Below are 22,932 nucleotides of genomic sequence, written 5' to 3' on the forward strand. Positions count from 1 at the left end.
TATTTATATGGGGAAAAGGGTGAAAAATAAACGGAAACGGTAGGCGCAAAGGTGAGCCCCGTTGAAAGTTGCTAACTATTTTTGGTGAAGAAACAAAAAAAAAAAAAAAACTATTCAGTCTCTTTTATAACGAAGAAATAAGTTATTTTCCCCTCGAGAAAGCCACATATATATTGTCTTTTCTAACCTCTCTCTTACACGATTATCTGTTAATGTTGTTAGATGGTAGATCTATGGTTTTTTTCATTTCCGGATCATATAGATCTTCTTATATTTCTACAACCCATCTAGCTAGGGTTTTGAGATAGCCGTCAAAGAGGAGTCATCTGCCTCTCGGAGACTATCTTTCTCTCTCTTCCTTCAATAAATAAACCACCACCTTCCCTCTCTCACATCACTATACCACATACTACAAGACTCCTCTCTAATGTGTGTGTTCTCTCCAAGGGTAGTGAATACAACTTCATGAGCGGGTTACAGATTGGATCTCTACAATTTTACTCTTTTCCTTTCACGAGGGGTTGACAAAGAGTTTCCTACAGATTTCTTTGGCATTCTGTCCACCTCCTTCTACATATACAAGCAATTTATATATATGCATGGTGTGAAAGATGGAGGTGGTCATACTGTCAACAGACATCTGTTAGGGTTTCTTTGTAAAACTCTCTTGATATACCATATTTATCAATGTTTTGATTTTGGTGAGCTTGATCTGTTATTTGGTGTTGACAAGCCTCCATTTGGCATGAGGTTTGCTTTGGATTAATTACCATCCTCTTGATTCCCACATCTTTGATTCTGTTGATCTCTTTTTGTTTTTCAAACATAAAGTCGTTTTTGGTATTGATCCTTGAAGTTTTGTTGATCTAGATCATTGCACCGTTATTTATTTTATATCTTATTGTAAAGAACTTTAGTAACCTGTGATCTTTTCCTCCTTTCTATGTAAAACTTTGAAATATATCGTGAGAAGGTGTCATAGTGCGCGATCTTGATGTTTCGTCTTCTAGAAAAAGGTTAAAACACTAAGAAAAGGAGAAGGACCCAGACTTCCGAAAAGGTAACAGAGGTTTTGATTTACTTTGAGAACATAGTAATGGGGGAGAAAGGAGAAGCATCTTATTTTGAAGTCCACGATGTTATTATGATGTTCCCTTATTCTATTTGAAGTTGAAGGAACATTGGTAAAGATTACGTGTACTCCTTCATTTGGTATAATTTCTGACCTATATATACAATATAAGTTATAGCTTGCTTGCTTTTTTTTTATCATGAGTTGAAAACAATTCATAATTTTCATGCCTTTACGATAAGATTTGTTGCTTGATCATAGTTATGCATTTATCATCATCTCTTGACAAAACACGCAAGTCATACATATACATTTATATTGTTTGAGTATACATCTATCATGTTTTGATGATAAGTGCATTGCTGGTTATTAGATGGATATTTTGGGTTTAATTGGTCCAGGAGTCCAAGTTTATAGAGATCTAGGCCGAGGGTATTAAATCTCCACACTTCGGGTTTCAGTGTTCTGAATAATGAGCTGCCTAACAAAAAATGTTCGAAGAGGCTAAGCTTTTGCATTAATTACTACAGCTAAAAATGTTCTCAAAAATCAAAATATTATATATATATATGAGAGACACTTGATTACAAATTTTCATGACGGCCCTACCGTGAATCTCTCGATCATTGCATGTAGTAGACCATTATACATTATCCGAGAATGATATTGCTCTCCTACTTGATCAAGGAATAGGTGGAGAATTTGAAGACTGTGGTCTGTGGTAGTGATTTTTAAAAGAGTCTCACTTACCAAACCTTATACTCCCAAACTAGGTAATAACCCGCGTCCTGCGCGGGGTAAAATTTTTTTTATAAAAACTTAAATTTTATTTCATAATTGAATTATTTGTCTAATATTTTGTGGTCAAAATTAAATCAATAATTGTTTGGTATAGTGCATTTGGTTCTTGGTTTCGGTTTAGTTATTTCGGTTCTTTGGTTAAAGTTTAGGATCCGTTCGAATATTTATAAAATTTGGTGCGGTTATTTAATTTACGTTCAGTTCAAGTAACAAAGTTGAGAATTGGCTAATATCCGAAGTAATTTCTGATCACATATTGTTTCGGTTTGGTTCCAGTTTTTGTTAATTCGGATAAAAAAATTGGTTTTTGCTTAATTATCATTTTTTAGATTTCGGATAAAACTTTGAATAATTAAGATAATTTGAAATATTTCAGATACAATTATTTTTGGTATTTCAATTTAAAAGTAATATTTAAAAATTATATGATTATCTTTATAAGTATATAAACTATATTATAGAAATTTGGGTATCCATACGGTTCTCGGTTCAATTTTGATTTTCTGGTTTTTCGATTCGGTTCTGGTTAATGTGATTGTTTAAAGTTTTTTAACAATATAAATTAAACTAAAATGATGGAAAATACAAAATTAATACAAATCATTATTATTCAACATCATTAATTATCATATATATGTTAACCATATAAGGTAAATCCGTAGCTTTTATTTAAGGAAAGAATGAAGAATATATATTTATGTATTAATAATTAATTTAATGAAAAGTATAATATATATTTAGATGGACCAACCTTTTTTCTAATGATTCTCAAAATCAATATGGAGATGACACGTGACTACACTTAAAAGTTGCAATGCTCCTCAATTAATATATAGGGGATTACTAATTTGCTGTTGTCTCAAGACATCATATCTTCTATAAATGTTTTGTTCGGATTTGAATGTTACAAATGGGTATTATCGTCGTATTTAAATATCTCTCAGTCTGTGAGAGAACCAGTTTGCAAGTTTAATACATAGGGGGATTAAGGTTCACGTCAATAAATATTCATACTCTTACCTTTTTCTAGCATTTTGTCTAGACATTAATTTTATCTGCAAATAAAATCTGATTTTTACAGACTTTAAATACCAATAGAATTTATCTTCCATATTTTCTTGACACTTTGTATCTATGTATATAAGAGAAATGATTTTGTGTTGACAATAACGTACAGAAGCTATAATAATGTTTTTAGGATATTCTTCAAACACAGAATAAAAACAAGACAAAACAAACTTTCTTAACAAAATGATCAAGCTGGTGGAAAATGGTATATCGTGATCGTACATGTTCAGCTATATTGATATAAGCCTATTCAAGTTAAAGGCAGTTGATGTTTAGACTTTTGTTTATAAGCAAAAAAAAAAAAGTTAAAGGCAGGCAATGTTACAATGTCAGTTACCACGAGATATCATATGTATACATAACCTTAGAGGTGAAACCTTTACTAAGACGAACCCTATAATTGCTTGAATTGAAGTTAAAGCCAGGCATGGAGTAGGATGTCCACAACAGAATACTGTATGTAAAAGAACACAAATTTTTAAATATACGAATTTTTCAATATAATATTTTTTTTTTCTTGTTCAGTGTAAATGCTAGAGAAAGTGCAAGTGGCAGAGTAAAGTTTTAAAGTTGCAACAGATTGACAAAGCAAATTATCAGTATGCTTTTAATTACTGCTAAGAAGGTGGATGCTTCATGGTCAACAAAATTTGACATGAAGAGATCAGTTTCTTCTTGCGTCTTGAGAGGGAGAGGGAGAGGGAGAGGGAGAGGGAGAGAGAACCACGACTTACTGTGTAATTTTGTTAGCCGGCAGTGACCATTACAGTTATACTTCATGTGCGGTATTCATCTAACACAGCCATGTTTTTTTCAACAACCATGTTTATACACTACAATTATGTTTTGATAGACTAATTTAGATTTAACAGAATCACCGACTGAATCCACGTTATAATGTTATTACTAAGTAACTCTTTATTTAAAAGATCAAAATCTAATAAACTAATAAACTATGGGAAAATAAGATTTTATAGGAATCACAACTACAAAAATGAGAGCTTCTAGATTGTTGCTCGGCACTTCAAGAATCGGCCATTTTTACATCAGTCACATCAAGTTGTATTATCTCCGCTCTGCACCCCAAAATTGGATCCCATGCTGTAACCAAAATGAAATAAATGCAGTTAGTATATGTGTTCAATACTATTCTTCTTAAGCCAAACTACTGGAAGTTCTGTCTTTTTATCATACCTGGGAGTGGTACGACCAAGATCTCCATGAACAAACTCTTTGATGTATGTTCCAGCCTGCATTATTCAAAAATTAAAGTTTGCCCATATTTTTTAAATTATGATAACTATGATGAGATATGAGTGTAGAAGATGTTGCAACCTGAGTGCATAGATGCAATAGAAAGTACTGCGAGTATCCTTTTATCTTTTCCACTTCAATCCTGAGGATTCAAACCACAACGACTGACTCTTAATAAAAAAAGAAGAAGCTAAAATCCAAAATTCAAGAATGATATGATCATCACTAACCAGTGTATAGTCCTTTCACGTTCCAGCCGACTTCGTCGGTGAAGTACTCTTATTGGTGTCTTCTGCAAAATTTTCTGCAGCGACATAATATATAAGAAGTTCAAGAAGACAAAGAACGGTGTTTGAGGACATACAATTCACTACGCAGAATTATAAAAGTAGGGTAAAGAGAAACCAAGTGACTCACCAATTCCTTCATGGAAGAAATTGAGTTGCAATCTTCCTCTTCAAGTGGACGAGAAATTCAAACAAGTGCATCATATTGCTTCTGCAATGTATAAAAAACACTGGAGTAGTTTGTTTTATTGTCCTCATTACACTTCTATAACTAAACTATTAACTGAGTTAAGGTAGCAATATTTCGATAGGATTTGACAAAACTGACCCTGTTTCTCTGCTTCTCCTTCACGCATCATTGCCCAACACTCACTTCCGATGAATTTAAGATCTTTAACTCCAACCTGCAGCCACAAATACTGTTTGTAAGCTTGCAAACAAACCACATAATCAACTGATACTACATATGTGTTCAATGGCCTTACTTTTTTTTTTCTCTGAGTTGTTTATCTTTTCTTCAATTTCCGTAAATGATTGTTGAGATGGGCATTTACGAGAATTCTGAACCTCGACTAAGAAAGGTCTACCTGAACCCAACATCCGTACCTGAATAGAGATTTTTCATATTATCGGCATAAACTTGTTGAATTTGAACACGAAATAAAAGGGAATTTTTCTAACATCAATATCTTCTCTGCTAGCAGCATGGAACTTGTAGGAATCCCGAGGCATGCTGGAAGAATACTACCAGTCTACCACCAATTAAAAGATATATAACGATCTCTTAAGTCACCTCGTATCTTTAGGATTAGTATATACATATCCAGATAACCACAAAGTGTACTACCTCAACCGATGCTTCACCCATTCTTTCATCATCAATAATCCAACGTGATTGACTTACATTTCTGGAGTACTGCAAAGAAAAGAACCATCAGTTAAAACAGATCCTCAACATGAGGTAAAAGTTCTGCTTGGGTCATATGTTACCGAACAACAATTTTAACATAAATGAAATGAATAGAACTTGAAAATATTGACTTACTTTAAAGTATCTGTCACTAAAAAAGATAGGCATCTTGTTGCAATGAACTGACAATATACATGGAACAAAAACCTGGTAATAAGAAAAAGGCAGAGAACAGATTTCTTGAAAGCCAAATAATGACAACACGGACAAAACAAGTTTAAATCCGTCTAGGGTATAGGCCCTACTGGTTTTGGGCCTGCGAAGGAAGCCCAACTGAAGCAAAAGAAGGAGACCGTTACCTTTTCTCAGCCCAAGACTCTGTCTTTGTCGTCATCTGCAAAAGCAGAGATCAAGCAATGCTTGCGTGAACATGGTACGGTAAAGCCAGCTCACTGTGTGGAGACAAAGAATAGGTTTGCGACCTTGGACAGCTGTACAGCAGTGTGCTGAGCTTAACCTAATCCTATAGTGTATATATATGATGTAAAGGGCTGTTCTTGCCGTCAAGTTGAAAACGTTAATAAAACTAAAAGTTTCTTCTTCATTTTATCAGAGCTATGGAAGAAGCATCAGAAACGTTGTCCACTCCATCTCTGAGTATCACTCAGTGTGTTACATTGAAGCTCTCGTCGACAAACTATCTACTTTGGAAGACACAGTTCGAGTCTTTCTTGTCTAGTCAATCTCTGCTCGGTTACATCAATGGATCTGCAACAAGATCCAGTCCTACGGTGACAGTCAGAAACGGAGAAGAGGTCACTGAAGAAGCGAATCCAGAGTTTGTCAAATGGATTCGTCGAGATCAGCTTGTCATGGCGTGGCTCTTCGGTTCGTTGTCTGAAGAAGCTCTTCGTTCTGTGTATGGTCTCCATTCCGCTCATGAAGTCTGGGAGAGTCTTGGGAAGAAGTACAACAGGGTGTCTGCAACTCGCAAGTTAGATCTGCAGCGTAAACTTCAAGGTATGTCTAAGGGAGAGAAGTCTATGACTGCTTACTTAGGAGACGTTAAAGGTGTGTGTGATCAACTTGATTCAATCGGCTGTCCTATAACTGAACAAGAAATGATCTATGGAGCACTCAGTGGGTTAGGAAAAGAATATGAAGCAATATGCACTATGATTGAGCACTCCATGGACGTCTTTCCTCAGATGAGTTTTGAGGATGCTGTGTTCAAGTTGGTAGCTTTCGACGACAAACTGCAGCAGTTCAGTCAGTCAACTGAAGTTAACCCTCACTTGGCCTTTCATGCGGGTAGAGGCTACAACACTCGAGGTCGTGGAAACTATAACTACCGCGGAGGCTACAGAGGACGTGGTAACAGTACGTACTCTACCAGAGGCAGAGGATTTCAGCAGCAGTTCTCTGGAGGATCAGGTTCTAACTCGAACACTCGGCCTACTTGTCAGTTGTGTGGTCGCTTTGGTCACACTGAGCAAGATGCTACAACAGATTTGATCAAACATTTGAGAATCCAGACAACTTGCATACTGCTCTGGCGACAATGAAAGTATCAGGACAGCATCAACAGTCAGGTCAAGAGTGGTTTCCAGACTCTGCAGCAACGGCACACATTACCAACAACACTGGTCAACTTCAGTCTTCTGAACCATACTTGGGAAATGATCAGGTGATAGTTGGTAATGGTGACTACTTGCCCATTACTCATGTCGGGTCTATTGCTCTTCAAACCCCTCAAGGTACACTGCCTCTCAATGATGTTTTGATCTGTCCTGGTATAACTAAGTCTTTGTTGTATGTTTCAAAGTTGACGTCTGACTTCCCTTGTGAGTTCACATTCGACTCTGACTATGTTTGTGTTAAGGACAAGGTCACAAAGAAGGTGATCACTCAAGGCAGAAGACTTAAAGACCTTTATGTGCTGAAGGACATGAAGTTTCAGGCTTTCTATTCAACACGTCAACAAGCTGCTAGTGGTGATGTTTGGCATAGAAGGCTGGCTCATACAAATCTTGAAGTCCTTCAGCATCTCTCAAGAACTCTCTCTATCGTTTTGAATAAACCAAGCTCACAGTTGTGTTGTGATGCTTGTAAGTTAGGAAAGAGCGCAAAACTTCCTTTTGTAGACTTTGAATCTGTTTCTTCTCATCCTTTAAAAAGGATTCACTGTGATTTGTGGGGGCCTAGTCCTGTGGTTTCATCTCAGGGGTTCAGATACTATGTTATTTTCATTGATAATTATTCAAGATACACATGGTTTTATCCTCTCAAGCTCAAGTCTGATTTCTTTTCTGTGTTTCTCCGGTTTCAAAGTATGGTTGAGAATCAATATAAACATCGTATAGCGCAGTTTCAGTGTGATGGTGGAGGAGAGTTTATCAACAAAAGGTTTATGGAGCATCTGCAGTCGTGTGGCATCAAGCAGCTTGTGTCATGTCCACACACTCCTCAGCAGAATGGTCTAGCTGAAAGGAAACACAGACATATCACTGAGCTTGGTTTGACGATGATGTTTGACAGCAAGGTGCCACAACAGCTATGGGTGGAAGCGTTCTTCACTGCTAACTTCATTGCGAACCTCTTACCTTCCTCGGTTTTGCAAGACAAAAAGAGTCTGTATCAAGTTTTGAATGGTCATGCACCTGTTTATACTTCTTTGCGTGTGTTTGGTTGCAAATGTTATCCCTATTTAAGGCCATACATGAAAGACAAGTTTGATCCCAAGTCTCTTGTATGTGTCTTTTTGGGTTACAATGAGAAGTATAAAGGGTACAGGTGTTTCTATCCACCTACAGGCAAAGTTTTCATCTCTCGTCATGTCCTGTTTGAGGAAACACATTTTCCTTTCAGTGACATCTACAGCAAGTATCATAGAGATACTGACTCAACTTTGCTAAAGGCTTGGAGAAGTGTAAATCTTTCTGTTCCGCTTGCTACTGAAGAGGTTGTTTCCCCTGAGGAGCTTCCAGCCAATGTTGTTGTTCCTATTGTGCTTCCGCAAGCTCTGCCTCCTCAAAGTCCTGTTAATCATGATGATATCATTGATGACGAAGTGCATCAGGCCTCTGGGTCTGAATCTGATACTGATCACAGTGAAGTTGAACAACAAGTGGTGCCTCCTCCTGCAGCTCCAGCTCCGCACTCAATGACTACGAGAGCTCGTGCTGGGATCATCAAACCGAACCCTCGTTATGCAATGGTAACAGTAAAAGAGTCTCATAGTGAACCACGAAGTGTCAAGGCAGCTTTGCAGGATCCTCGATGGAACGCTTCCATGCAGTTTGAGATAGATAATATGGAAGAAACAGAGACGTACTCACTTGTTCCACCTGAAGAAGGACATAATCCTATTGGTTGTGGTTGGGTCTACAAGACAAAGCTAAATGCAGATGGAACTGTCTTGAAGCTCAGGTCTCGTCTCGTCGCAAGAGGAAACCAGCAAGAAGAAGGCTTGGATTTTCTCGAAACTTTCAGTCCTGTGGTTAGGACTGCCACAATACGAATTGTACTTCATGTTGCAGTCACTAAGAAATGGCAGATCAAGCAGCTCGATGTACAAAATGCCTTTTTACATGGGGACTTGAAAGAAACAGTTTATATGGTTCAACCTCCGGGATTTGAAGATAAGACGAGACATGACTATGTTTGCAAGTTAAAGAAAGCCATTTACGGATTAAAGCAAGCTCCCAGAGCATGGTTTGACAAGTTTAGTACATTTCTCTTGGAGTTTGGCTTTCAGTGCAGCTTCCCGGATCCTTCGTTATTCATCTATCATCAGGGTACAAACGTTATCTATCTACTTTTGTATGTTGATGATATGATTTTGACTGGGAACAATGAAGAGCTACTGAAGACGTTACTAGAGAAGCTCAATACAGTTTTTAGAATGAAGGATATGGGACCCGTTCACTACTTTCTTGGTATTCAAGTGCATCAACTGGAAGATGGTTTGTTCCTGAATCAAGCAAAGTATGCTCAGGATCTGCTAATCACTGCAGGAATGCAAGATTGCTCTCCAATGCCCACTCCGCTACCAATGAAGCTTGCTTCGCTTCCAGGACAAGATGAATTGTTTGCTGAGCCTTCGTACTTCCGTAGTTTGGCAGGTAAACTGCAATATCTCACTTTGACAAGACCAGATTTGCAGTTTTCTATTAATTACATATGTCAAAAGATGCATCAACCGAGTGTCTCAGACTTCAATCTGTTGAAGAGGATCTTGCGATATGTTAAAGGCACTTATGATATGGGCGTAAGCATCAAAGCAAATACTACTTCAACTTTGGTCTGTTACAGTGATGCGGATTGGGCAGGATGCCAAGACACACGCCGTTCAACAGGTGGTTTCTGCACAATGCTTGGTTCGAATATTATATCTTGATCAGCAAAACGTCATGAGACTGTGTGATACGTCCTGGGTCGGGACAGGATCACTCAAACGGACTTAGGGATATGAACTCGCCAAAAGGGAGAACTGATGGGATGAACGGTGACACAAAGGGTTACGGAAGGCCAAATGATACTACCAGAGGTGAACTCCGAAGAGAACTGATGGATTGAACGGTGACACAAAGGGTTGCGGAATGACCCAATGATACTACCAGAGGTGCTTGATTGTCGCCTGATATGACTCACAGGTCCGACAAGGAAGCAAAACTCGATCTGTTGCCGGATGTGACGCACCGGTCCAACGAGAAAGAGAGAGTTACTTGGAGCTAACCACACCAAGAACAAGAAAAGTGAGATACCCTCTCAAGGTTCCAAAAATAAACACTCAAAACTTATTTTATTTCATTGATCAAATGGCCTTTATATAATAGGCAAAACATACAAAAGGTTTAGTCAAAACCTAGAAACTTGTAAACTAATAAATATTGTAGACTTGACTAAAGACCAAAGACCAAAGACCAAAGACCAAAGACTTTTGACTGAACTTGGGAAATTGTGCTCGCGAAACTCATCAGCTGGTCGCGCTCTTTTGCATGATCGACGGTCTCTGAATTGCCGCCAGATTGATATATTATTCGACCATGGCTTGCATTTTTTTATTGGGCCCTTCTTTCTTTGGGCTGAAATATGTTTATAAACATATTTTTCATAAATCATCAATCCCATCTCGTTTGATCCAAACACATAAGCCAAGTTTTCTCGAATTGTTTCTGCTGCTGATTTAGGGCACATCATTCCCTCCTTCTTTAAAAAGATTTGCCCTCAAATCTGTCTTTCTTTAGCTTCAGATAGAATGATCTCTTGGCTTTTCGTAGAAATCTTTTTTTTTTTTAGAAAGAAGATGAAAGGTAGAAGATGGATGAAGAAGATGGAAAGATGAGAAAAATGAACAGATAGTACCGGTTGAGTGGCTCTGATACCACTTGATACGTCCTGGGTCGGGACAGGATCACTCAAACGGACTTAGGGATATGAACTCGCCAAAAGGGAGAACTGATGGGATGAACGGTGACACAAAAGGTTGCGGAAGGCCAAATGATACTACCAGAGGTGAACTCCGAAGAGAACTAATGGATTGAACGGTGACACAAAGGGTTGCGGAATGACCCAATGATACTACCAGAGGTGCTTGATTGTCGCCTGATATGACTCACAGGTCCGACAAGGAAGCAAAACTCGATCTGTTGCCGGATGTGACGCACCGGTCCAACGAGAAAGAGAGAGTTACTTGGAGCTAACCACACCAAGAACAAGAAAAGTGAGATACCCTCTCAAGGTTCCAAAAATAAACACTCAAAACTTATTTTATTTCATTGATCAAATGGCCTTTATATAATAGGCAAAACATACAAAAGGTTTAGTCAAAACCTAGAAACTTGTAAACTAATAAATATTGTAGACTTGACTAAAGACCAAAGACCAAAGACCAAAGACTTTTGACTGAACTTGGGAAATTGTGCTCGCGAAACTCATCAGCTGGTCGCGCTCTTTTGCATGATCGACGGTCTCTGAATTGCCGCCAGATTGATATATTATTCGACCATGGCTTGCATTTTTTTATTGGTCCCTTCTTTCTTTGGGCTGAAATATGTTTATAAACATATTTTTCATAAATCATCAAGCTCATCTCGTTTGATCCAAACACATAAGCCAAGTTTTCTCGAATTGTTTCTGCTGCTGATTTAGGGCACATCACTGTGTCCAAGTCGTCCACGGAAGCAGAGTATAGAACAATGTCGGCTGCAACATCAGAGATCGTGTGGCTGCAACACTTGCTTAAGATCATGGGTCTGCAACAACAAGTGACGCCTCTGTTGTTGTGTGATAACCTGTCTGCCGTTTGTCTCTCTGCTAATCCAATGTTTCACAAACGGACCAAACATTTTGATGTTGATTATCATTATGTGCGCGAACGGGTGGCCATGAAAGCTCTGGAGGTAAAGCATATTCCTGCTACATTACAGATTGCAGATGTGTTTACTAAACCCTTGTCACATGAAGCTTTTGCGAAGTGGAGGAGCAAACTTGGCGTTGCCTCCTACGCCAAGTTTGAGGGAGAGTATAGGCCCTACTGGTTTTGGGCCTGCGAAGGAAGCCCAACTGAAGCAAAAGAAGGAGACCGTTACTTTTTCTCAGCCTAAGACTCTGTCTTTGTCGTCATCTGCAAAAGCAGAGATCAAGAAATGCTCGCGTGAACATGGTACGGTAAAGCCAGCTCACTGTGTGGAGACAAAGAATAGGTTTGCGACCTTGGACAGCTGTACAGCAGTGTGCTGAGCTTAACCTAATCCTATAGTGTATATATATGATGTAAAGGGCTGTTCTTGCCGTCAAGCTGAAAACGTTAATAAAACTAAAAGTTTCTTCTTCATTACGTCTTTGTTTCTTGCTCTTCACATAGGGTTTAAACATGCAAACAATTACCTTTTCAAACGGATTCTCGGACATACAGTTTGATCCATTATTTTCGTCTGCGTAAACAAAATCTAAACATTAAATACACATAAAACATAGAACTTGGAAAATCTGTAATTGTTGGGACATCCCTATATAAACTGTAGGAACTGAAGCAAGCAGATGACCATAAGAAGACATGGGGCAGGCAACACTAGACAAGGTTTAACAAATAGGTATATAAATATATATATATATATATATATATATATATATATATATATATATATATATATATATATATATATATATATATATATATGCAGTTTTAATGAAATATGACATATATGCAAAAGAATAAAGTAGCGCAGTTAAAAGAGGTTGGCATCATTTGCAAAGTACCTCCCTGGATATTGTCAGAAAACTCAAAGAGCCTTCTGACATAACCATAGAAGAATTTACACATAAAGATCAACTATTTTTTCATCAACAGTCTCCTTAAAGATTACAACTACGGGTGACATATCAAGTTAGAATGTATGCACAACCAGTCAATTGTCACAGATGAATAATGAGGAGTTCAAAAAAAAAAAAAAATCCAATCAGGTAATGAATAGATTGTAGAGTCTGAACATACCAGTTTTCCTCTTCTTTCTTTCATGCGTTGTTTCAGACACACCTTGAGCCTCGTCAAATGCCTTAGTGTCAAACGGATGTGAAAAGAGCTAGAATCTGATATAACGCCCTGCAAAACCACGAAATGCAAAGACTTCAATCTTAAAGGTTTTGTTACCTTGCCACAGATTTGGCTATATTTATATAACATCATGTTGCATGAGTGAACAATTAAAAAAAAAACAGAACACGGACTCACCAAAGATGCTCTGAGTGGATCCAAGAAAAGAACTTTCAAAACATCCTTAATAGAAACGTTTTCACTTTGAAGCCAAGCTTCGTTGTTATAGTTTCCTTTAAGGTATAACCTACACAATGGTAGGAACATCAACAGTCGATCCAAAAAGAAAGAAAGATAATATACATTCTAGGTGCAAGTGAAGCTTACAAGAGAGAGCACGTTCATTCTCAGAGATAGTTGATGGCAAAGAGACTTGGAGACTAAAGGAATCGAAGTCATTACCTTGCTGCTTCACCATGCGGCGTAATCCGATTTGAGCAGCGTCTGTTTCCATCGGAGAAAACAAACTGCAATACACCTAAACAAACAATGCAGATGATAGGCTCTGATGATGAGGCAGCTTCCTCATCTCCGGAGCGTAGCCAACTCCGTAGAGTCGAAGTCGAGACTGATGAGAGATCGGAATCAAAAATGCTGACGGCTACTAATCGGAGAATACAATCTCTCGCAGACCGAATTAATCAGAATAATGAAAGGTGAGAGAGCAAGAGAGCCCGAGAGATAGCAGATCTTTCACAGCACCGGGATACAGAGAGAGAGAGATCTAGCTGCTTCGTACACTCTCCTCCTTGTTTACGGCTCACAATTGGTTAACAGGCCGTTCTTGGCTGACTCGCCGGACTTTCTTCTTCTTCCAATAGTCGGAGAAGGATAAGGCGGCTTCCTATACCACCTATGACCTATGAGCAGCAGTCAATTTGCACTAGACTAGTAGTGTACCAGAGCGATTTTATATACGTTTATATTTCATTTCAAACCGATGAGGGCGTTTGGTCTAGTGGTATGATTCTCGCTTTGGGTGCGAGAGGTCCCGAGTTCGATTCTCGGAACGCCCCTTAAATTTTGCTTCTTCCTTTTGTTTTTATTTTTACACTGTGATTTAGGCCTGCAAAGTGCGCACAATTAGAAATAAATTGCCCAAAAGTGATGCAGAACTACATGAACAAAACCATTAGTATTTTACCCATCCAGGTTATTGGTAATATTTTTTTCTGCTACAGAACCAAAATCGATGATCATTCAAATTTTTAGACAAATATATCGTACTGTATATAGTCTAGTATCCGCATACATTTAGATAAATTGATAAGGTGATAATTCAACAATCGGTTTCACTACTGTACGGAGAAAAATAAAACGATCATCGGATTAATGAGCTAATTGGAATCAGATCTCACCTCAAATTGCATATCACATATACACAATTACTCACCAACACCACACTGAATCGACTGGTGAGGTTAACTACCAAACAATAACGTGAGACTTTCAACTCTAGTTTCCAATTCCGGAATTTAAATATGCTTATTGCAGTTGGGTTTTGACCTTAAGACATATATACCCAGTAGTGTAAAAACGCAGTTAAAGTGTTCGATGAAATTCCTCATACAAATCTGCAAAGCCTAACCGTTCAAAAACATAAAACATCGAAGCACGATTTCAGACAAAACTAAAACGATACTCCATTGTCTAAATCACAACACCTTGCAACCTTACTTATTCATTCGCTAAATTCCTGACAAAGACACATCGTTTACAGACAGAGACATCTGTATAGAATTAATACAACATCGCATGATCGTAAATCTCGTTGACTTCAGACAAAATTCAATCCCCCGTCACTTTTTATCGTCACCGAAAAGTAGACGGAGTCGAGCAGCAAAGACGCCGGAAGAGTCAATGGACGCTTGATGCAGAAGATCGCTCTTGATTCTATTCATACGATCAGTCAAACTATCGCTCTCCTTCTTGAGAACAGTCGTGTCTTCCTCCAGATCGTGAATTCGATACTTCTGACTTACAGATCGGAAGCTCAGAAGCAAGATCCCAGTCATCGCGGCGAACTGGAAGAAGCTTTGCTTTTTTTCTTCACATTCTCGAAAAAACCCGATGCTACGGCGGTTAAAGCCTTCGCCGGATCTTTCCGGTGAGAGGATCAATAGGCGCAGACGAAGCCATTGTGTGTGTCAAATGAGGAAGGGAGTTAACTACTCAAAAGGGTTTTTCTAAACATTTGGGCTTTTGAAACCCAACAGGCCCAACCATATAAACAACATTAACAAGAAAATTTAGGCCTTTTTTAATTGTTGGCCTCTAGAACTTGGAAGGTTTCAACTTTCAAGATGCCAAACAAACCCTGAGATTTTAATTCACTAAAGCTGGATTGGAGAAATATGTTGAGCACAACACGTTTGTGTGATAATGAAATACTTACTCTCCTTTGATATCTACAACTTCTTTGATTTTTATTGTTGAAATGACCATCAAAGACACCATGGAAATTTTAATACAAGGAACAAGATGATACCAATGGACTTCCTAGTGGAGAAAATGGCTATAACATATATAGTAATTAGGTTAAGATCCGGAATAAACATTATATATACAGATTAATTTTGTATTATTATTTATCTACTGTTTATTATATGCTATTAGATAATAAATATACTGAATTATTGAAAAACGAGTAACTGTTATGTATATAATAAATTAGAATAAGCGCACAAATAAAAACCAATCACTTTCTTTTTTACAATAACTTTTATCGGTAAACAAACAAAAAAAAATATTTCTTTATTTATTTTATATGGTATATAAAAAATTTTATATTGACATATAGATATATCACATAATTTAATATGATATCTATTAATTTGGCCTTTATACTCATATGATTTTATTAATATTGTATATTTTGCGGTAACAAAAAAAGCAAATCGACTTCGATTCTTGAATAGTCCACATCACTTCTGCTTTTATTGTAACAAAAGATTCCCTTTTTATGTGAAAAAGGCTCGTCTCAATAATTCTAATTTTACGTATGGACAATTCTTAGATTTATTGTTCTTTTTGTCTTCTAATAGTCATTAATAAAGAAAAAAATTTTATTCCATTAAACTTTATACAAAATTTATTGGAATCTGATCCAACAACAGGTAATTTTCGGGATTTAGACTATTAATCACAAAAAATTTAGTATAAGATTTTTAATAGTTTAGTATTATAATCATTTTAAAATTTAATACAAATTTTGAAATTAAAATATTAGATCTCGATACTTTTATGCAGATTTTTAATTACCATATATATATATGGTATGGAGTTTAATATATATATATATATGTAAGTATCATTTATTTTGGTTGACTTTTATCTTCTAAGATCAAGTGGTGGCAAGTCTGAGTCGTTCCAAAGGGACACTCTGTCTTGACTGGATCTGAATCCATATGGGAAAAAGAGTACTGCTACTTCTCGTCTCCTTAGCGAAAGAATCTTCACGTATATTCCTAGATGTGGGCATGCAGGTGATGCTGAATTCTGAAAATGCGTCTTTTAAAAGTCGTAATGATACTAGCTCGGAAGCAAAACCGACCAGTCAGAAGGGCTAGCTATCATGTCCCCTAAGTCGGAACAATCTGTTTCCATATGAATCACGGTACAATGTAACTCTAGTAAATAAGACATCGTCTATATGAGTTCTTCCATCCCTGCATGGAGGGTTGATAGGTTCTTCCACACATGGCTTTATAAACCAGTGATACTTAGTTGTACAGTCTCAGCTTATGTGTTGCTCAATTTAGTTGTCTGAAACCGGTTATATCCTATTTTACATATAAATTTCGGATTTTATATAGTTCTACGTATACCTATCTATAGACTATGTATTGCTTGGTCGCAGTTTGAGGATTAGCAGGATATCCACATGATTAAAATAATCTAGTAAAATTGTTATTATCCCAATCTCTTGTATCACACCTAATGAAAGAGTGAACAAGAAGTTTTGGGTGTCTATAAGTAATGCGATCAGATTGTTTCGGAGGGTGTGCATGAATATCTGAGATCCAAGGCTCAGTCCAAACATATGTGTTGAGGCATGCTTATATAGTCTTCTCTATTCCTGCTTTTAGTAGTGGTTTTACTGTCATAATACTATGTCACCATAAGACAGTGGATAAACCTTACGATTTTCCAAAGGATTTGAGCGATTATAATATCATCCTCTCAAAACAAGCTAGGAGGGAGTTTAGGAACTGTATCAATCTCCAAAGTAGTTTTGCTAATAAAACAATATTAAAATCATGTAAATCTGAGAAATCAAATCCACTCTGATCATGTAAACACAATCTTGTCCCAAGCAATCCAATGTAATCCTCGTTTTTTTTTGCTCGAGCTCCACAAAAAATTGAGATTTCACTTTTTATTTTCTCCATAATACCTAGTGGAAGCAAGTAACACGATATATTGTATGTCGGAACAGCTTACGCCACTGATTTTATTTGAACCTCTTTACCTCTTTTCGAATGTAATCTAGCCGACCATAAGGTGACGCATTCATTGAGATGATCATGCATGTAGGAAAACATTCTCATATATATATATATATATATATATATATATATATATATATATATATATAATGAATATCTTTAAATAAGACCTTAGATTCATATGATTTTATGATCATTTGTATCTTCTTATAACAACAAAAGTAAAAACCATTGTTTACAAAATTTTCATTGCAGTATCTTACATTTTAGTAACTTATAGTAGTTTAAAAAAATCAAAATATAAATATAAGAAAATCTAAATTTTTATTACATAGTTAATGTGATTGTTTAATTTCTTTTAGTAATATAAAAGTTAAAAAAAAAATTATGCGGAATACAAAAATTGTTATCAAGTTGTTTTTATTAAATGTCATTAGTTGTCATATATATGTTGATTATATAGATACTTCTGTAAGTAACTTTTATTTAAGGAAAAGTGAAGAGTATAATAGTTAGTTTAATAAAAAAGTATAATAATTATTTAACTGAACCTATCTGATAATAGGTAGCTACTTCAAATGTTGCAATGCTTCTCAATTATTATAAATATATATAACGATATTACTAACATGTTTAAATAATTGTAGACTGTAATTAGACGCTTTATTGATTAGGAGATTATCTATTAAACTGACGTTATACCGACTTTTAGACGCCTAAATCAATTTTTTTAAAAAAAAAATCTAAAAAATTATTTCACTTGTATTTTGTCGTATGGATGGTTATATAACGGACATTATTCTTATATAACACATAACCCTTATAGCTTATTCTATGGTAACCCACATTATTCTACATGACACACTTTATATGAAATATCTAATTCACCCTTAATGAATTTATTCTTTTTGTTTTATCTTTTTTTACTTCCGGAATTATTTTTTTTTTAAAAACAAAAAACAGAAAAAGAAATTGGTCTTCTTCAACATTGACGTCGTATCTCCTCCGGTAGCACGCGGCGTCTCCGATCTTTAACTTCAACGACATCATGCGGTGTATCCAGTACTCTCTGTAATCGTGACCATCTTTTCCTCTTCAAACTTCAAACGCATGATGGTTAAATGCTCCAACCTCCAATCAAAGTTGTGTTCGATAACTCGTAAGCAACATTTGTCGACTCCACCAAGTCGCCATCATCGCCGTGATCTTAGATCCTCACCGCCGACTCCGCCAAGCTTTGATTTCAGTCAACCATGGATGACGATGGATTGAGAAAATCTCAATCAACCATGGATGAGCGATTGATTGAATCTGGTGGAAGAAGCAACTTTTCACTATTTGTGTTTTTGGTCCTCAGATTTTTTGTTTCTCTTCATTTTGATCCCAAACTTTCTAATTGACCAGTTTTTTTTCTGATTTCAGCTTGAACTTTTCAATTACGCACTTTAACCCTTATTAACTCTACAAATAGACAAATAAATACAATATATACACCTAAAGACAATTTAGAAAGATTAAAATAACCTAAAACTAACTGCATAACAAGTAAAATCATGAAATTGCTAAAGGAGTGGATTATAGAAGATGGTACAAAAAGTAAAACTCATATAACTAGATATATAACTCATATACTATACATGTAATACTGATTTCATTGGTACAACTTCATATTATATATCAGACATGTAATACTGGTACTACTGGTAAAACTTCTTCATTGTAGAAATTTTAAAATTACATTTGATTTTTTCATATGAAGAAAACAATCAACTAACCAAATTGGTGTGTTTATAATGGTCTCTCCTAACTATTGTAATTTTTAAAATTTGTTTTTTTTGAAATTATTACACTATCTCATAAGTATTTATGTTCCACCTTATACTTTAAAGATTTGTTTACTTGTTTGTCCACTATATTTTTGAAAAACATACACCGAATGCATTTTAAAGAAATTAATGATTCAATTATATGTGATATCAAATGGATAAACATATAGAAGTAATAAAACTGGGTTATATTTATTTTTTATCTAGTACAACTAATTTTTTCAATTTGACTGCCAAAATATAACTATGTACAAACTTGTACAACTCAAAAGTTGGTACAACTATGTGTTATTACAAGAACATAGTTGTACCAGTTAAACCGATATTACATATTCTTCTCGTAGTTACATTAGTTGTACTATTTATACTGATCATATTAAACTACTTTTCTCTTAATTTTGTGTTTTTAGGCTTTCATTTTCTTGATGGAAGTGTATTTCTATTCACAACATTAAAAATATTTTCCAAGTATGTGTAAGACCTATAGAAAATCATATATAAAATCATTGGTATAATAAAACAACACAAATTAAGTGTTGCCAGTACAATATTAATAATACTACTACCGTAGTCAAACCAGTTGTACTATTATTGTTGTAGTCCAAACATAAAACATAATGTTTATGTATTTTTTGTACTTGTGATGCCATGTGCATCATCTTTTGTTCTCTTGGTGAAGGTATATTGCTATTGATAACATTAACATCCCATAGAAAAACATATATATCATCATCATCACCATCATTCATTGCTATTTATGCAAATATATTTTCGTTAATCAAAGGTGTTATGATAATCTGAGATGGCTTTGCTAATTTGCAAAACATAAGAATAAAAAGCTATTTGAAGTCAAATACGAAACTACAACTAACATTGGTATGCCATTTTTAATATCGAAACATTGGTACTATTACCATAGTTAAAATAGGTGCACAAGTTGGACTATTATTGTCATAGTACAACTAGCATAACTACTTTATATATACCAGACATAAAATACTGGTGCAACTTGTACAACTTCTTCAATCAAAAATTTTTAAAATTTCAATCAGAAATAACATAAGACTAAACAAGTCGAAAGACCCTTAGAATGGTCCATCCTAATTATTTGAAGTTTAACCAATTTTTTTCCGAAATTATTACACAATCACATAAGTTTCTATGATCTACCTTATACTTTAAAGGTTTGTTTACTTGTTTGATCACTATATTTTTGAAAAACATACAACGACTATGTTTTAACAAATATAACGATTTCATAGTATATGATTCTAGGTATGTAATATATATACAAGTAGTACAACTGATGTATATTTATTTACTAATTGGTACAACTACATATTTTTATTTCTGGACAAAAATACAACTACGTACAAATTTGTACAACCCAAAACCTAGTACAACTATGTATGCGATTGTACAACTAAAATACTTGTACACCTACATGTTAATAACTAAATACTTTTACAACTACATAATATATATATATATATATATATATATGCAATATAAACATTTAGATTCACCATAAAATACTAAAACAAATGTTAAAACATATTTAATTAATTAGATATCAATATTTCTCGTTTTGAACATGATACTTGCATCATTCATTCGTTTATTGGTAAAATTGATATAAGTTTTCATTTTATTCAAAATTGTATAACCGGTACAATTTTATCATTTCAAAAATTGACAAAAAACAACTTTTTAATTAAGAAATTTAAAACTTCATTTGGCTTTCCTATATTTTTCATGTGGTACAACTAAGGATTTTAATTTTTATAACCAACTATATCAGTCATATAGCCTGTTCAGAAGGCACTAAAGGGGGCGGCGAGTCCGGGTCTAGCGAGTTACCGAAAAATCGGAGAGTAATCGGGGATTACGCAGGGCCTAGATGTAATATGCATGTGTTTTTTATTTGTCAAACATTTTGATTAGGGTGTATTTGATACAAAAAGATCCCTAAATGAAATATGCATGTGTTTGTTTGAGTTTGATAATTAATTGTAACTATTTAGTAATGAATACTTATACAAAATCTGTCACTAATGAGTAAAAATAGTCAATAATATTTCAACTTTACGCGAAGAAAAAAAACTTAGACAATCAACTCGGGAATTAGGCGGAAATTAGGTGGTCAACGTGGGAATTAGGCGGTCAAACGCGGATCAACGCGGGTCAACACCTGAATTCACCGATTTGATCAAACTCGCCGCGGTCAACCTCCAAACAGCAACTAGGCGATCACATTTTCGAACATGGGTCCTATATGATCCATTTTTTCTCTTTGTTCTACTAACTGTACCAATTATATTAGTCATATATGATCTATTTTATAATTTTATGTCTTATATGCCTCATTTCCTTGATGGAAATACAACAAACATATACAAGTTTCACCATATTTTTCTTGTATATGTGTTTACAATTGGTCTATCTTTTATTTTTATTTTCACATCTATATAATGAAATGGATATTGAGGCGAGAAGATTACAACCCAATGTTAACTAACACATTTTGTAAAAAATCATTATCAAAATCAAATATTATTGAAAATAAATTATTTATGTATTTTGACAAATGCAAACGGGAAAAGATTAGGCCAACATGTCTCATTGGTTATATATCATTTTATTGATAGCATCATTCATACAATGAAAACAAAAACCAAATATCACCATATTAATTGCAATGTTGTACTTGTTATACACGTTCTAGTTGTACTAGTTATATTCAACCTAGTTGGACTAGTTATACTGGTTAATGGTTATACTTAATCTAGTTGTACTAGTTAGAGTGGTACTAGTTGTACTAGTTTGCGTTGTACCAGTTGTACTAGTAATACTCTGTGTTCTTCAATGTCATGAATTTTTCACAGTGAAGCTAAAGTTCGATCCAGATAAGAGGAAATCGATTAAGGACGATAATAAGTTGATCGATTTGGGATAAGAACAAAAAAAACAAGTATAAATCTGGGTTAAGAACAAGAACAACAAAACTGGATTGTGTAAGGTGAAGGAGAGATTGTGCTTGATTTGGGGATTTAGGATTACAAATAGGTTGGATTCTGGGTCAGAAAACGGGTCGAATCTTGGGTGGATATTAGTGGCACGGGTTGTAAATAAGTAAATGTCTTCTGGTTTTTTAGTTATTTACCTTTATTTTATCTTTAAATGTAAATGTAAAATAAATTTAAATCATGGTTGTGTCATTTTAGAATTTTTGAACTCCCTTTGGGTCACGAGAGAATTTGATCCTTATATAACCGCTTATACCAATTTTTAGAACACTTTAATATATAAACTTCAGAAAGCAACACTAATTATAATATTTTCAAACAAAGATAAATATAATTGTGAAACATGCATTAAAATCTGATGCTTTATTGCTTCACTCTTTGTCTTATTTATTTTATATATTTTATTTCAAAATTGTGTCGGTATTACGCTTTGTTCCTAGTCAGTTTTGAGTCCTTTGACAGTGATTCATCTTGAAAAATAATTTATGAGAATTTGTTGTGGGGCAAAATCTCAAGAAGCCAGATGGGACATGCTGAAAGGTCGTAAGAATTAAGAATTTGTTTTTTACATTTTTTCTAAACTATTGCTAAGTGATCATGCGGACATGAATATGATACCGTTATAACCAAAATGTACAAGAAG

The 22,932-nt window shown here is 35.2% G+C and overlaps 2 non-coding genes and 1 pseudogene across 2 annotated transcripts; 1 reads left to right on the top strand and 2 right to left on the bottom strand.

Moving 5' to 3' along the window:
• Positions 1–3,785: 3,785 nt before the first annotated feature.
• LOC108808293 (uncharacterized) lies at positions 3,786–13,630 on the bottom strand (annotated as a pseudogene).
• Positions 13,631–13,933: 303 nt separating this feature from the next.
• Positions 13,934–14,005, top strand: TRNAP-UGG (transfer RNA proline (anticodon UGG)). The gene has a single exon. It is a non-coding gene; the product is annotated as a tRNA-Pro (tRNA).
• A 510-nt stretch (positions 14,006–14,515) lies between these two features.
• Positions 14,516–15,128, bottom strand: LOC108809200 (uncharacterized). The gene has a single exon (XR_008936060.1). It is a non-coding gene; the product is annotated as an uncharacterized LOC108809200 (transcript).
• Between the last annotated feature and the right edge of the window lie 7,804 nt (positions 15,129–22,932).

The sequence above is a fragment of the Raphanus sativus genome, chromosome 6, assembly GCF_000801105.2.
Source record: "Raphanus sativus cultivar WK10039 chromosome 6, ASM80110v3, whole genome shotgun sequence".
Lineage (NCBI taxonomy): Eukaryota > Viridiplantae > Streptophyta > Magnoliopsida > Brassicales > Brassicaceae > Raphanus > Raphanus sativus.